The sequence below is a fragment of the Lissotriton helveticus genome, chromosome 6, assembly GCF_964261635.1.
Source record: "Lissotriton helveticus chromosome 6, aLisHel1.1, whole genome shotgun sequence".
NCBI lineage: Eukaryota > Metazoa > Chordata > Amphibia > Caudata > Salamandridae > Lissotriton > Lissotriton helveticus.
Window position 1 is genome coordinate 1042462090 of NC_136067.1, and position 8547 is coordinate 1042470636.

An 8547-nucleotide genomic window follows, 5' to 3' on the forward strand; every position below is an offset into this window, starting at 1 on the left:
TGCCACGCCTGTGACCAAGTGATCTGCACCCCTGAGCTCAAATGGGGCAAAAGAAATGTCAAGTTTAAAGAAATGACCAACTGTAAATCCAACAATGTGATATACTTACTTACCTGCCCTTGTTCGAAAGGTTATGTTGGAGAAACTGGCAGAGAATTTCGTCTGCGTTTCTCAGAACATAAATCATGTATCAGAAACTCCCGGCTGGGAGCTCCCCTTGTGGCCCATTGGAACGAATTGGGACACAAAATTCAAGATCTCAGGTGGCTCATTCTTGAGCGTATCCACTGTCCGAGAGATGGTAACACTGATGCCCTGCGGAGTAAAAGGGAAGTGTTTTGGATTTTTATTCTGGAGACGGCTGTCTCCGGATTAAATGAATCCATCCCCTGGGAAAACGCGATTCAATAATCCCTTCTTATCATATAACCTTCTCTGCATTTGTCTTTCTCGGCCCCCCCCCCTTTTTTTCTAGTGATTCGTTTTTATTTATTTATTTTTCTGTGTGCATTTTGTCTTATCTGTATATTTCTTTCAAAATTAGAATACCCCTCCTGGGGATTTCTCTCATTTTACTTTTTCAGTTTATTCGCCAATGATAATTAGGTGGGGTCTAGGAAATTGCTTAATTCCTGTTAAAGGAGCCTTCTGCCCACTTTTTACCGAAATATAGAGATCCTTTCTCTGTTAACACAGGAAGGTTCCCTTTGCCGATCCATTTCAGGCTAGGCATCAATTCGATGTCACTACTTAGTCCTTTGTTTATTTCTCTTCACTAATGGGAAGAATCTACTCGATAATGGCGTCTTCCCTTTCTCGCTTTTCATCTACGGATTTGATGTTGGTTACCGGTCTAGCGGCTTCTGACCGTTTTCACACAGGTGATATGCATTTTTCAACATCAGCGTGTGATATATATGCGGTACGTTTTCCAAGGTCACTCCTTCCATGCGGTTGCAGACGGCTGCAGACGCTTACGGGAGCGCCGCTATACTTTTCTAGTAAGTTGTTTCAGTGCTAGCAAGACGAGTGTGGTTCCGTTTTTCCAGTCAGTTTACTGGAATTAAATTATGTATTCTGTATTTTTACAGATTATATTTCCTTTACGCGACCACAGACTTTACCTGGCTTGCTCCAGTGTTTGTAATCCCTATTGGTCGGTTTCTGTCGAAGACGCTTACGAGAGCTCCGTCACACTTCACGAGTAAGTCCTTTCCATGCAAGGAGTTCGCTTTTCTGAAACGAGTTTGTTTACCGTTTTTTCTGTTACTATTCTGGAATTAAATGATGCGCTATTATTCTTGCAGATAATATCCTTGTATCACGATTATAGACGTCACCTGACCTGCTCCAGTGGGTATAACTTTTATCGGTCTCCTGCCCTCGACCATATTCATGCGAATATTTAAAAGTTTGGAGGTAACTCTTTCTAACTAATCACTTACAATGTTATTCAGAGACATATACTTGGGGCATTTTACTTTGCGTTTATTTCACCAATGCACAGACTCATTTTGTTACCGATAGCTCTAGTTTAATATGTGCCTTTTTTTAAATTCGACCTAGGCGCTTTATTAAGGATATGCATGTATTCATGGAATGGTAAAGGCCACCTCCTTTTCTTTCCTCCTTCACAGTATACCCAACATTGCACATGTTAATTACTTCCGTGTACTGGGATGTTCACATTTCTGGTTTCCCGTTGAATAACTGTATTTGGGACCTCGACAGGTGAGCTACCCTTTAACTTCATCCTCCTTTAGAGATCAGTTTACATCTTAGCGACCTTGAACTCCAGTATTCTTAGATATCCTTAGATGAACCATTTTTCTGGTCGTATATAGTTCCAAGAGTCCGTCCATCTACTATCCTACTACATGCTAGCTGGTTAAATCGGAGTGACCGGCTGTCTACAGCTTAGAAGACCTTAATGCTGCCCTTCCATCTGGTATGTGAATTACTATAATGTGTTTAGGTTATCTCCTGGTTAATTGTTCAGTGGTAACTTTAGCATCAAAAAGGCTCTCCCTCATAAACTCTCGCTGATTTTCCAAGAACACAACCCTTTACCTTTTCCTTTACCTATTCCTTTAGTGTTTCATTTTCTTTTTCTTATTCTTTGTTAAGTATACTACCTCCTTGCTCTACAACAATCTATTAGAAAGTGTTGTGTCTGTACATATTTTAACGTGTGAATGGAACTATGTGTCTTTTGTCCTCCATTGTTGACCAGTCCCTCTCCCCTTTACTTGGAATGATTCATTTTGCTCTTTTGCCCACAGATACGCTACGATTTGCTGTGTGTTACCCAGAAAATCTGAAATGGAACTTTAAAACTTTTATTGCGCCCTGATGAAGGAATACTCTATGGTGGCACTTGTTCCGAAACGCGTGTCGGCGCTTTCTTCTGTCTGTCAGTCTAAAATGTGTTTGGAGTTCCTTTTTTTGATGTATGTGGTCATGGCTGGATGTGTGTATGCCTGAGGGTATGAATGATTATTGTATATAATGTTTTAACTGCTCTTTGTTGTTCTGGGCTAATACAACATGAATTTTGTATGTCAATAGAATTTTTGAAGAAATTAAGTTTTTCGTGTATAAATACTCAAAAAAGAATAAAATGATTTAATAATAAGCAGCGTTTTTGTGGGCAATTGTTCATACTGGAATTTCTTGGTCCTTGAGAGTAATGGGAACTTCCCGCTCATGTTATTATTATTAATGAAACCACCAATGCCTGCATAGTGGAGTCAGGTAGATGGCCTTCCTCCAACGCCGTCCGGTACACCTTTTCCAAGACAGGTACCAGGGTGTCAGAGTAGGTTGCGTAAAACTCCACAGTGAGTCCGTCCATGCCTGGAGTTTTATTACGGTTAAGGGATTTAATAGCGGCGCGTATCTCGTGTTGTGTGATGGGTCTCTCAAGGTCTTTCTTAGCGTCCGCAGTCCGTTCCGGGAAAGGGAGGTCGGCCAGGAAGTCAGACATTTGGCCTACATCTTCCTGCGCAGGTCGTGCATACAGCACTGTCAGATGAGCACAGAATGCCCGGTTGATGTTACTCTGTGTGCCTATCAGGGTACCGTCTCGAGTTTGAATTTGGGTTACCACCGGAGTGTCCGGGCGATCTCTCACCAGACGGGCCAGTAGTGCCCCCGATCGGTCCGCCTCTGTATGTTGTCGACGAAGGTATTCTTTGTGATCGATAACACGGAGCGTTTCTAGTGTATCTGCGTGTTCTACGTTTTCTCTCTGTAAGTCTGCCTTCCTTGTAGGGTCGATTCCCACCTCCCTCTCCAACAGCTGTAATCTAGACTCCATATCGCATAATTTCTGGTGTATTTCCTGTCGGGCACCGACTAACTGTCCCATCGCTGCGCCACGGATCACCACCTTCATTGCATCCCACACCCCCAAGTTGGTGGAGGCCGAGTCCCAGTTGTCCGCAAAATAGCTGACCAGTGTTTCAGACAAAAGTCCGGAAGGGGCCATCCTCCAGTAGGAGCGGGTCAAGGCGCCAGGTGGGGACTGGAGTCGGAACCCTACCCCATAAAAGACGGAATGTTACAGGTCGGTGATCGGAGAAAGTCTTGGCCAGATATGCGGGGGTCTCCCCACCTTCGCAACCACGGAGTCGGAACATAGGAACCTATCTATCCTAGTGTGTATATGTGAATAATGGGAGTATTCCCTGTCCTCTGGGTGAAGTGCGCGCCATATGTCACTCCGGCCCCTGCCCGCTGTCCATGTTCAGAACAGGTCCGTCAACCTGGCTACTCCCGCCACCTGTAGGGGGGATCTGACCTGTCCAATTCCACATCTAAGATCATGTTCCAATCCCCTCCTATGATCCAAGGGATGTCCGCCCAGTCCCCCAATGCCAGGCTCACTCTCTCCAGGAATTTCTCCTGGTCAAAGTTCGGTGCATAAACACAGCCCAGGACAATCAGCGTACCGTCTAAAGTGCCTTTCACGAAGATGTATCTGCCCTGGTCATCCACCCGCTTCTCCAGCGCTGTAAACGGCGTGCCATGCCTGACCCAAATTGTTGCCCCCCTAGAGAAGGCGGAGTAAGTTGTTGAAAAAATAGTACCTCTCCACTTTTTCTGCATCTTACTCACTTCAGAGTCGGTAAGGTGGGATTCCTGAATGAAGGCAATTTGTGTGTGGTGTCTGAGCAGGAACAAGTGTATTCTATGCCTTTTCTGCACTGCCCCCAGGCCCCGTACATTCCAGGTTGTGATATTGTAATTACCAGTTACTTCAGCCATAATCGTCTGGGTACATGTACAGCGGCCATACCAGCCGATTCACCTGACCTTTTCGCCCTAACCACCAGGAGACGTCCCCTCCCCAATCCCCTACGCAAAAATAAACAACAACGGCACAGCGAAGAAACATAGCTGTGCCCAACATTAAACCATTGTTAAACCAGTTTAGAGGTCCAGTGCATTCGCCTTCGGGGGGGTCGGCCCAGCACCATTTCAGTCAACTTTCCCACCTGGTGGGCTCTACTGGCTCAACGGCAGTCCGACCGCAGGGGCATCGTTACCAATGTACATCTGCAACAGGCAAGGTGTGGAAACCTAAAACCCCAGCAATCCTGTGCAGCAGCCAAGTACTAGTGCAGGGTGTCCTCCACCCTTCGCCCCCCACGGAATAGCATCTCAAAGCATATCAAAATAAAAATCAAACAGCAAGGTACAATACAGTTTGTAGGCAGGTCAGCCACTTCCAGTCTGGTCCTCTCCCCCGCAGATTCCATCACATCATCAGCTGCACGTGGGTCAGGGTAGGGAACAGCAGCACACTGTGATCTGAGTCTGAATGAACTGTGCTGTCTTCCGAGTCCGTTGTAATTTTCTGAGAGTCCTCCCTGAAAGCAGTCGTCACGGCAACCGAGTCCTGCTGGATCTCTTTCTGCTGCTTTCGTGAGGGTCTGTATCTTGGCAGTCCTCGCCGCTATTTGGGAGATCCTGTCGGGCCACGTGGTTGCGAGGTACCTGTTCCCTCGACAACCGTCTCCTGTGTGGTCCTCCGACTGCCGTCTATGCCCATCATCCCCAGCCATTCGAAGACATCCGAGGGGCCCTCAAAAAAGTGTGTTTTCCTGTCATGTATGATCTTCAGGCGGGCCGGGAAGAGCAATGCATACTTGATGTTGGCCTTACGCAGTACCTTTTTCACCTCCAGATATGAAGAGCGTAGTTTTTGGACTGCATTGGTGTAGTCTGGGTAGAGGGAGATCTTCTGGTTTTCGTATTGGATGAGGGATTTCTCACGTGCTCTCTGCAAAAGGACATCTCGATCTCGGTAGTTCATAATGCGCACTATGAGGGGTCGGGGGGGCATCGAGATTTGGGTCTACCCGTCGGGATCCTATGTGCCCTCACCACACACAAGTGCGGTGATAGCCCCTCTTCAGCAACCTGATCCCGGAACCAGCGCTCCATAAAGTCCGCCGCTTGAGCCCCATCGCATCGTTCCAGAAGGCCTATGACGCGAATGTTGTTGCGGCGGTTCTGGCCTTCCGCATCCTCGACTCGATCCACGAGGGAGGCGACCTGTTGTTGAAGCTGTTGGATGGAGACAGTATGGTCCGTTATAGTTGGCTTGATCCCCTCCAACGTCAGGCCATGGTCTTTGACCTTGTCGGCCAGCTTGCCGTGATCTGCCTTGAGCAGGGATAGGTTTGTCGTCAGGGTGCCCATCTGCTGTTCCAATTTTGCCCTAGTCTCTTATTTCCTGCAGGATAATGTCCAGTTTGTCCATAGGTTGATCCTCTGTTTGAGGTTGTACCGCAGGTGTCGACGAGGCCCCCTCTCCCTCAGTAAGTGACATGGCACGAACTGCGTTCGGTCCCCCCGGATTTTCCACAGATTTGGCCCCCTTTCGGGCCATGGTGCACAGCAATCGCGGTTCACCGCGCCCAGGCCACTCAGGAGGGAGAGCTGCTGCTACCAGAATAGTAGACCAGATATAGGAGTGGGCGGCCCGGCCTGCGCGGGAGGTGCAGCTCACGCAGATGTAGTGCTCTATCCGCACGACATGTGTCCCACTTTCTCCTCACGATGTTCCGATGCAGATATAGCTGTGGGGGGGCGGAGACCTGTCTCTCAGGGCTACTCTTCGGGTTCTCACCGCGTGGCTCTCAGTTTGTGGGTGTCCCGCTGCCGTCGGGTGTCAGCTCCAGCCCCAGGCCACCCTCGTGGCACACCGAGTCTCCCCTCACCACCGCCGATAACGTGAAGCGGGGGGGGTGGATTCACCTTCTCTTGCGCTTAGTCCCCAGCCCCCCCCGGCCCCCAATGAGCCGCAAGCTGGTGTATGCGGGGGGGGCGAAATACAGTCACGGGCAATGGGGGGGAGGCAGTCCGAGCCCGAACCAACCTTTCGTGGGCCGTAGACCGCCCCCGACCCCGGTCCTGCAGCAGCTCCACTGGGCTCTCCCTCCGAGTCCGGGCCGGTCCTCTTCCCGCTCCGCGGCGCCAGCGTCTCCGGTGGCTCCTCCGGCCCCCACCGCTCACCTCCTGGGACCGGGATGACAAAGCAGTCTCTCGCGTCCACGATGTAGGTCGCCTCTCGCCTCCGGCGGCCACGGCGACGTCCAAGCCGGCCCTCTGACGACTTCCGGCAGCAAGGTCCCCGGACTCTTTCTCTACTGTGGGTCCCGGCTCCTCACCACGCACGGCGGCCGCAGGCCTCACTCTAAGGATCACGGCGGTATGCACGCCACCCGACAGCCGACCAGCGTCGAGGTCACCAGGGGTCCTCCGTTGCACTCTGCTCACAAAATTCGGGTCCCTGGGGGCCCCCCAGGGTATTTTAATTCAGGATTAAGCCCCCGTCAGCGCCGGAGCTCAAGCAGAGCCCTTCTGCTCACATGGCCTGCTAGCCACGCCCCCCAGTCCGTACTTGGTTAGATGCTAAGTGGGATGTCGTACAACAGGTATGAGGAGAGAAGATGATTGGCGGAGTTAGGATGTACACTGTATTGACAAATAGTAAAACAAAGAAGAGGAATGCACAAAGGGACGGTGATTCAGGTGCACAGTTCAAGGCAAGCACTGGTAGCAATTCTAGTGATAACCTCTTTGAGGATTTGCTGTTTTCCTGACCACTCCCTTATAATATAGATCAACCAGCTGGAGGGAATGAACCAGTTGGGGGTAATAATGCACCTGCTTCTATCAATCAAAATCAGTCGCAAACTGGAGAGGCACCTTCTGTTGCCCCAGTCACAATACCTGGAACCCCAGAAATATCTCCACGGTAAATATAGCCCCCAGTTCGCACACAGTTGCATGGGTTACAAGCACACAAGGAGGTGCAACTGCACCCGAGGTATCTGTAACATTTGTGATGCTTGGTACTCCAGATGGTAATGAATTTATAGAAATGAGAGCCCTGCCTTGAATACAGGAAACAATAAGTTGGAGCAAAACTTCTGAAGAGATTGTTGATCATCCTACAAAGCAAGAAATTCCATGGCGTCTAGATGTTGTAGGCCTAATCGTACAGTAGAATAAATTTAGGAAAGGAAACCTGGTTGAGGGATAAGCAGATGGGTACTGCAGGACAGTGGATGGGGGGGTATTCACCTTCAGTTAGTAACAATACCACAATCCCTAACACGTCTAGTTAAGTCTCAATAAATAAATCCTTGCTCACCCCGTGGTAGGTTGGCAAATGAGCAATATCATCAAATCAGTAAATAAGTAAAAGACACAGCACAATAAAAAATCCAACCCCAATTTTAAGAAATGGAGACAATTTTTATCTTTAAAATGACGGCAATCCGACGAAAATACAATGTAGTGAACTGGCGATATTAATTGGTAAATGGTGAGCCAGAAATTGTCAATTTTAGTGACAAAAAGCTTAAAGCGCCACTCATGGCTATCTGGTTGCGATGGACCAGGACAAAGTAAAAACTTTAGGCCGACCGCAGTGGAGTGCCGGTTGGATAGGTTGAGCTTTTCCCTTCAATTAAAGTCTTTGGGTTTCTAAAATCTGGAGTCCTGCTGCAGTGCAATTCCTTGTTGAGCCTCTGGAAGTCTTTTTCCTCGACGGTAATAGTGAGAAGCTCCGGAGCTTTCAGCGGAACAAACCAGCATGGTCAGGCCAATTGGTGAGTCGACGACGGTGGCTTGACTCTTGACATCAAGCCGGTTTTCTACTGTAGAAAGTTTTTAAACTGTCAGAGCTTGTTCCATGTTGGTTCCTTTGGGGAGAGTAGTGTCCAGCAGCTCCAGTCAAGACTTCAGTGACTCTGGATTGAAGTGGCACCTGGTAAGGGCACACATGCACACAAACACCTCACTCACACCCATTCGTTCACACACGCACACACCACCATTCTCTACACTCACTCACAAATACATGCATACACACAAGCATGCACGCACCAAAAAAAACCACATAAAATTTACATCAACAGCAGCTCTCTGACGGAAAGCTTCGGAGGTCCCAGGAGGGTTGCGAATAATGCCTTCCCTCCTTGACTGATTAAGGCCAGCCAATGTGGAAAATCAGCAGTACCAAACTCC

At 48.7% G+C, this 8547-nt stretch overlaps 1 long non-coding RNA gene across 1 annotated transcript; it reads left to right on the forward strand.

Annotated features, from left to right (window-relative positions):
• Nucleotides 1-842: 842 nt before the first annotated feature.
• On the forward strand, nt 843-2532 carry LOC144761637 (uncharacterized). Its single transcript, XR_013595828.1, has 6 exons — nt 843-1001; nt 1092-1204; nt 1308-1419; nt 1638-1731; nt 1845-1948; nt 2283-2532. It is a non-coding gene; the product is annotated as an uncharacterized LOC144761637 (long non-coding RNA).
• The last annotated feature ends 6015 nt before the right edge of the window (nt 2533-8547 follow it).